Source organism: Castanea sativa, chromosome 12 (assembly GCF_040712315.1).
Source record: "Castanea sativa cultivar Marrone di Chiusa Pesio chromosome 12, ASM4071231v1".
Lineage (NCBI taxonomy): Eukaryota > Viridiplantae > Streptophyta > Magnoliopsida > Fagales > Fagaceae > Castanea > Castanea sativa.
In genome coordinates this window covers 31,710,313-31,719,460 of record NC_134024.1, presented here as the reverse complement: position 1 = coordinate 31,719,460, position 9,148 = coordinate 31,710,313, and the positions used below count along the sequence as shown (strand labels likewise).

At 34.2% G+C, this 9,148-nt stretch overlaps 1 pseudogene; it reads right to left on the bottom strand.

The window, feature by feature from the left end:
- Positions 1 to 640: 640 nt before the first annotated feature.
- LOC142620528 (zinc finger BED domain-containing protein RICESLEEPER 2-like) lies at positions 641 to 5,084 on the bottom strand (annotated as a pseudogene).
- Positions 5,085 to 9,148: the final 4,064 nt, after the last annotated feature.

Sequence of the window (9,148 nt, the reverse complement as noted above, 5' to 3'; positions counted from 1 at the left end):
CGTGACTAGGAATGGCAACGGGCCGAATTTTTGCATACCCGAACTCGACCTGCGAGCCCAAACCAACGACTTGGACCCGGCCCGATTATTAAATGGATATTTTCCCGAGGCCCAAACTCGACCCGCCAGGCCCCGCGGGCTCCATTTAGCCTAACTAGATTTGGGCCCAAGCGACAACCTAAATTGTGGCCCAACCAAAAAAAAAAGAATTGAAGCCCATTAAGATTTTTTACCTAGATTCAAGCCCATTCAAGCCATATAACATGGCCCAAATGCCAAAATTTGGCATTTAGGCCACATTATATGGCATCCAAATCATAGGTTAATCATAAATCAATAAATCACCTGTTAATTATACATCTATAAATCAATAAATCATAACTAAGATTTTAAATCAATAAATCACCTAGCTAAGATAACCATTTAATAATTAATAAACAAAATCATAGCTAAAATCACTAGCTAAACATAAAAATAAAATAAATCCAACAAATCCAAGAAATAAGTATCACAAGTCCAACAACTCCATAAAATTAAAAAGCTACAAAATAAATCCCACAAGTTTAGAATAATTACAAACCAACAAATTAATCCAGCAAGTCTAAGAAATTAAAAAGGCTACGAAATTAATACAAAATGTCTAATCCTCCACAACTGTGACACAACTCCCATCCTCGTCATTAGGCTCCCCATCATCAAGAATTGATTGAAGTGTACAATCTCCAGACATAGTTGAAGAACCTACAACAACAATGAATTAAAAAATGGAATAAACTTCATCAAATTATAACTAGCAAATATAAAAATACAATTTTGATTTTATAAATAGAAATTAGACAATTGTTAACCATTGATTTCACTCCGTAACCAATTTTGAGCACACATCATTGCCTCTATCGTCTTAGGATGTAGCCTACTACAGTGTGGACTTAAAAGTCTCCCACTGGTGCTAAAGGCAGATTCTGAAGCAACAGTTGTGACAGGAATGGCTAAAATATCTCTTGCAATCCTTTGTAAAGTAGGATACTTGAGACCATTACTTTTCCACCATCCCAAAATATCAAAATCTTCACTCCTCTTCAACACTCCTTCATCAATGAAATGATCAAATTCGATTCTAGCACTCCCATGTTTCTTTGAACTACTTGAACTATTGTTCACAAACAAATTAAAAGATAACATTGTCCCACTCAACCTAAACTTCATTTATGCCACAAGGCCTGAAGTACTTGCAGGAATATAAGAACTTCCTTCATTATCTACAGAGGACTCATCTATATCTCCATACTCATCAAGCAAATCATAACAAAGATTCTTAATTTTTTCAATCTCCAAATCAGAATTATCACCATAAATGTTAGGATAATAAAACTCCAATAACTTCATCTTATATCTTGGATCTAAGATAGCAGCAACAACCATAACAACACTAACATTAGCCTAATAATAATTAAATTTAGCAAGCATGCCTTCTGCCGTTGTACTTATCATCTCATTTGAAGACAAACTCCATTCATTCAATGCAATATTCAACTCACACACCCAAGTAAAATACATATTAGTTGTGGGGTACTTACGACCAAAGAAAAACTCAATCACACTATGAAACAACTCCAACCTCCCACAAATATCTTTGGCTAACTCCTAATCATAATCATGTGGAAAACAAGTATAAGATGTTTCATGTTTAGCCAAACGCGAGAAAACATCTTTATAAATCAATGCAGTAGAAAGCATTAAGTAAGTTGAATTCCAATGAGTTTTACAATCTAGGACTAACTCTTTGGTGCATTGAACACGCAATTGACATGTATTTTCTTCAAATTTCTGCCTCCTTTTTGGTGATCCAGTCCAATAAATCACATTATAATGAACCCTTTCAATACCATCACCAATAAGAGACAACCCATCTTGAACAATCAAATTCAAAATATGTGCAACACACCTCATATGCAAATAGACTCACCCAACATAAGAGAACTAGTATCAAGCTTATTCAAGAGAAGTCTTATCATGGCATCATTAGTACTACAATTATCAACAGTTATTGTGGACAACTTCCTATCAATGTTCCACTCTAAAAAAAAATCAACAAGGACTTCAGCAAGGACATCTTTCGTGTGTGAAGAAGAAACATAAACAAACCTAGAAAAATAATAGGAATAATTATAACATAACTTAATGAACATTCTAAATGTAAAGTCTTTAACATTCAATTTATAGATAAAAAAAATTACCTTAAAACCTGGCTTTGCAACATCCAAGTATGATCAATAAAATGAGCGGTAATGACCATAAACCATCTCTTTTTGTTACTTGAAGTCCACATATCAGTTGTAATTGTCATCCTACTTCCATTCTTGTCCGACATCTTCAAAGCTTTCTCCCTCTCATTATCATAGATTTTAAGAATGTCACTCTTCAAAGTATTTCTTGAGACGAGTTTAAACATAGGTTGAAGAGAAGCCACAAATTCTCTAAGCCACAAATTCTCTAAACCTAATGTGGTCAACTATTGAAAGGGTGTATTCATGTAGGATGACCATATGAGCAAGATTATTCCTCACTTTGACTTGATCAAATTGGTAAACATTTAAACTCAAAGTTCCATCCACCTTATTTTGTTGTTTAATTAAAACTTGTTGTCGCATATCCCTTATATCTTTAAACTTCAACCGTGGACATCTTGCTAAATGATTACGCAAATGGGTTGTACCTTAGCTAGAATCACCCAAGTAAAGTTTGCTACAATTATGGCATTGGGCTTGAAAATTTCCATCAACTTTCTTACTTGTAAAATGATCCCAAACATCTGAGGTAGTCTTTCTTTTTCTACTTGTATCCAAGTCCTCATTTGTAGGCTCTTGCTCTCCCTCTTCCTCTGTCCCTTCTTGTTCCTTTACCTCTAAGTCTTCTTCCACTAAGTCCACCGTCGGGGATTTCAGCCTCCTAATTGGTTCAGAAGTTTGGGAGTTAGAATAAAAACAAATATTCACAAATTTATTATTACACATACTCATTGATTAATAGGCACAAATTCATAATTACACAGATTCACAAATTGTATCAACCCAATCATAATTAAACATGATTAACTACAAATTCAAACACTTACTCGTTATTTAATGGGCATAAAGGTGATGGTGATCCTGATGGTGAGCTGCCAGGCGACAATGGCAAGGGTGATCATGAAAATGGCAAAGGAGACCGCATAGCTGGCAATGGATAACGTTTGGTTCTCAAGGGAGAGCCACTTGGCGAGGAAGAACCAGATTTGTTTGTGTCTTCCATCTCCATTTGAGGCTCTGCATTCCCAACAAACACAAAAAACAATAAACAATTTCTTCCATTAGCACAAAATGGTTGAATTTTTAGTTTTTCAATTTAACGAAAATACGAAATATCTTGGTTAAATCAATGCAACAATAATAAGTATCTAAGCACACACATGACTCAACATAAACTAAAAATACATGTCTCAACATTATTATTGCAATTAACCTCCACACCCCATTTTAAAAAGAAATACTCTGCATATGGTTTCTCTCGTGGAACCATTATTTAACAAAACATAAAGACAGTACCAAAATAGTCCTCACACACACACATAAACTCAAATTCACATAAAAACAAAATCCAACCAAACACTCAACAAATTCAAGTATGTAATAAAAACGAACTACTGTCCAAATATGGTTGTTGCCCTGTCACAGTTGCAGCAAAATCATCAAGAAACCAAACTACATTTGCAATTTTAGATAGTAAGCTTATTTGAGCTCATCCAAAAAAAAAAACAAAAAACAAAAAAAACATTTATGAAATACTTAAGAAAACTATGGGTTTTTGGATTTACAAGGGAATGTGATAATGAAATAATTATGATAAAAAGTTGAAGAGAAGTAGAGAACAGACTTGCAGTGACAGCTGGGGATCGAACCGGCTGTGCAGAGAGCTTGGCCGGCGGTGCTTGAGAGTGAGTGAGTGACTGTGTGAGTAGTGAGCTACAAGATTGAGTGTGAGTGATAGTCAGAGTGAGGCCGAGGCGTGCTCTTATGCGTGGCTTTGTGCTTTTGTGCGTGGTTGAGTGTGCGGCTGTGTGCTCTTATGCGTGGCTGTGTGCTCTTGTGCATGGCTGCATGAGTGACAGAGAGATTGAGGGTTAGGGTGAGGGCGTGAATTGAAATGAGATTATGAAAGGTGGATGGGTTAGGGACTTAGAGTTTACAAACTATATATATAAAACCATAAAGGGGGAAGGGCGACAGTGCAGAAGGCAGAAGCACAACAATATAGTAATTCAAAGTAATTATAATTGAAAGTAAGGTGATAGAACCATAAAGGGGGAAGGACGATAGTGCAAAAGGCGGAAGCACAACAGATATAATGATTCCAAATAATGATTCAAAATAATTATAATTGAAAGTAAGGCGGTAGAACCAGCCAAGCAGTTATATCAAAATAATTCAAAGTAAATGATAATTGAAATTAAGGCGGTAGAACCAGCCAAGCAGTTATATCAAAATAGATCAAAAAATATTAAAACAGAAGTGTTTATTGAAAGTAATTCAAAACACTTACAGTAGTTATAGGATTGCAGTAGTTCCAAGATTACAATAATCAACAGGGATAGTAGTACAAGGCTTGAAGACTAGTCCTGGTTCTAGTTACAAGCTTTGTGGAAATAGTGAGATATTCTGATCTAAGGGAGGTCCTAAAGAGAGTTCTAAAGGAGATCCTAAGAGAGAATTCTAAATTGCAGTAAGGGACAACCCTCTTTATATAGGTAAATAAAGCAGTGAACAGTGGCATTTTTCACTAGTCATATCAGGACCCTTGAGGGGCAGCAGGGGCGCATAACTAGGACCCGTGAGGGACAGTAGGAGCGCATAATCCTGACCTTTATCAGTTTGGCTTTGTGCTGAAAGTATTGTGGCAATTCTTACTAAAAAGCAGTCAATAAAGGAGTTTTCAGCAGCATTAGTGGAGATAGCTTCAGTAAAGTCATCAGATAGGACAATAGTAATTTTTTCACTATAAGTGAATATATTTGAGTGAGTCAGCCAAGTAGGATCATTTAAGGCCATCAATGGAGTGTCAAAGGAGCCGAAGAAGTCAACAAAAGAAGGCGAATATTATGGTAGTCAATTAAAGCATCATTCAAGGGTAAAGTAATAGTAGCAGTTGGTAATAAAACTTTTCTCTTGAATAATGAAGCAATTTTGGCCGTCATGCAAGCCAGATAGAAAGATCATCATCATGCTCCTAGATCAGGAGTATTTTCTTCATCATATTCTTCATCATGTCCAAACCAATCTTTTGGATAAGGTTGGGGATATAGATAATAAGGACTTTCTGCAACAGAGCCTTCTTCATCAGAATTTCTATTAGCAGCATCCTTTTCTTCTCTAATTCTTTTTTCGAGAAAACCATACAGAGCTTCTTTGCTTAGATCATCATAGGAATCCTTAATCACTTTGGAAGATGAAGTAGATGGTGTAATGTCAGCATGAGCCAAATGTGCCGGAGAATGCTGCTTGGGCAGAGGCTTAGGTGACATTCTTTTGTAAACATTATCCATGATTTGTGGAACATAACCAAATTTATCCCACCATTTAACATACCAATGTCTGGTATGGATATCATCTTCTTTTTCGTATTACCATTTTAAAATCCATGGGATTCTGAAGTGTTTAACAAAATGGAGAAGAGCAGGAAACTTAGCATTATGAGCATTTGTCTTAAGGTTTTTGTCAAAAGACTTGAAGCAGTCTGAAAGTGGTTTGGGGAAAATATCATAATCAAGACCAAACTGGTTCCACCAACAAGTGAACCAAAGAGGCAAATCAACAGTTTCATCAAATTCTTTGTCAAAGTTAATAAACCATGAATGAGTCATTATGTCATTCTGATGAAGCATGAATCAGAACCAGACAGTAATATAATCATAATATGAGTACGGAACAGGGTGCTTTGGAAGTCTTCTTGATGAGGCAGGGGAGTGTCCCTATTTGGCTTCAGAAATAATATTTTTCAAATAAACACTATGGTAAATAATTTTGGACTTATTATTTTGATCAAAAATAGTTTTAATAACAATGGATCCTTCCTAGCGTAAAAATTAGAATAATATTCTAGCTTTTTATCACCATGTTCTGGAATCCAGTGAAACAATGGAGGGAAATAGCTTTCTGCAATCTGAAGTGGATTTCGAATTGCAGATCGGTTTGGTTCAACAAAAAATAGGTTTCGGAAATATTGCTTTTTAATATATTGGGAAGCATTGGGTTTTCTTGGGTAAACAGTTTTAACCGGTTGGTTAACAAGGGTCAAAGCATAAGGATCATAGGCAGAGGCCAAGACAGAGGAGTAATTAGGTTTAGGAATTGTTCCTAGGGGGGTGAACCGGTTAACAATATCAGTGGGAGAAACAGGTTCTGTTTTCACAATATGTTTGGGTGGTTCAACAGGGTTTTTGTCTTTGGATCTTCTACTTGCCATTGTGGGACTGCAAAAATTCACGAGTAAGGAAATCAGGAACAGTATTTTGAGAACCTTTAATACATTCAATAGTAAAATCAAAAACACTTAAAATAGCTTGACATCTAGCACAAATATGTTTTGAAGCAATATTTTCAACATCTTTTTCAATAACATATTTGGTGCTTTTGCAATCAATTCTTAATAAAAACTTTTGGTTTAATAGATCACTCTGAAATTTTGAAATACATAGTACTGTAGCTAAACTCTCTTTCTTTATAGTACTATAATTCAATTGTGCAGCATTCCAGACTCCAGAATAGAAGCAAACAATTTGTTCTAACGAATCTGGTGAAACTCTTTGTTTTATAATACCTCCATAACCAATGTTAGAGGCATCAGCTTCAACAATCTTGAAAGCATTAACAGTAGGGATACCAAGACAAGGTAAAATTTTGACATGAGATTTGATTTGTTTGACAAGAGAAGTGTGAATGTTAGTCCAAGAAGGAGGATTAATTTGCAATCGATCAAAGTGTGGTTTGCATTGTTTCCTCAGATCTTTGTAGAAATCAGCAACATAGTTTAAGGAACCAAGAGCTTTGTCAATAATTTCATCAGAAAATTTGTCAGCAAATTGAATAGCTCTATCAATAGGACAGATCTGTCCTTCAGAAATATCATAGCCAAGAAATCTTACTTTGATTTGGAACAGTTTGATTTTCTTAGTAGAGACAACAAGGCCATTCCTTTTGATAGTATCTAGAAACGAGTACAAATGTTTCCATTGTTCATCAATAGAATTGGAGAAGATCAAAACGTCATCAATGTAAACAATAGTGAAATGACTGAAAGAATTGAAGATATCATTCATAATATTTTGGAATTCACTTGGAGCATTTTTGAGACCAAAAGGCATAACATTCCACTCATAGTGACCAAAAGGTGTGGTGAAAGCAGTCTTATACCTATCTTTTTCACTAACTTGGACTTGCCAAAATCCAGATTTCATATCAAACTTGGAGAATACAACAGCATCACTCAATCTATGAACTAAATCATTCTTGTTGGGGATAGGGTACCTAATCCACTCTAAAACTTTGTTCAAAGGTTTGTAGTTAATCACAAGGCAAAGGGTTCCTCTCTCAAGCTCAGCATTTTTTTGAACATAAAAAGCAGCACAAGACTAAGGAGATTTGCTATTCCTAGTCAACCTCTTCTTGAGCAAATCATTGATTTCAGTTTTGCAAAATTCAACAATTTCAGCATTTATCTGAATAGGACGAGCTTTAGTAGGAATATTTTTCTCATTAAAATCTTTAACATAAGGCAAGTCAACAATATGTCTCCTCCTATGCCAAAAAGCATTAGGAATATCAGAGCACACATCATTCATAAGGATCATCTGAAAATTATCAATTTTAGACTGTAACAATTTATCAGAAAGTTATTCAATAATTTTTTTGTATCTAACTTCTTGCTTAAGGAAGTTGAGATGTTTAACTTTACATGAATAAGATTAAAAGAATCATAAGTTTCAAACTTTGAACAGAATTCAAATTTTACTTTCTGTCCAAAAGGATCAGTAGTAATTCCATCATCTTTAACAAAGAAAGGATACAGAGTAGCAATAAAGGGAAGTCCAAGTATCACTTTATCAGTCATGTTTTCAACAAGCACAGAGGGTATCTTAAAACAAACATTGTCATGGCAAACATGAGCATTATTCAATTCATACTTGATTTTCATTTTAGTTCCATTAGCAGAAACCAATCTTTCAGTATATTTTTCAAAATATTTAGAAGGAATCAATCCTTCTTGAATACAATTAACATCAGCACCAGAATTAATCATAGCAACAGTTTTGAAAGCATAATCATGTGAAACAACAATCTTCACTTTTGTAAACCATTTTGGAGGCATGATATGTTTAACAAGAGAAAGTTGATTATCGATTAAATTGATCAAATCATTGTCAGAAACATTACCAGAAGGAGGAGCTTGTTGAGTGGATTCATCTCCTTGTTGCTCATCACTATCAGACTGATGTTTATCCATATTTTTTATCAAGTTTAAGAATTAACACTTCTTGTTTAAGACTAAGATTATCATGTTTAACAGTTTTCATATAATTTTTTAACTAGATTATTTCTTGTTTAACAGTATTAATTTCATGTTGAAGGTCGTTAAGAGTTACTTCTTTGGATTTATTTTTATTAAATCTTTCCAAAGTTTCTTCAAAACTTATCTTAGATTTAGGTTTCTTAACCTATTCATCTTTTGTTAAGTTTTGCTTAAACTTGTCAAGATATTCTTTTTGTAATTCAGGATTATTAATTTTACTAACTATGGTTAATAACAAATTTTCTTGTTCTTCATTTTTAGTTAACATATTAACAGACTTTATGGCATTACAACATGAGTTTCTACATCTAATTTTAAAATTAGGAGTATTAGAAGTATCACTACAAGAGTGATAATTAGAATCAGATGAGAAGGAGAAATCCTCTTCAAATGAATCAGTCAAAGCAGTATTTTCAAGTATTTGAAATAGTTCATTTTGATCATCATCATTAATGTTTAACAGATTCAATTTATTTTTTAATTTACCAGGCTTCTAGTTACAGTCTTTACTAAAATGGCCAAATTTGCCACAGTTAAAGCATTTACC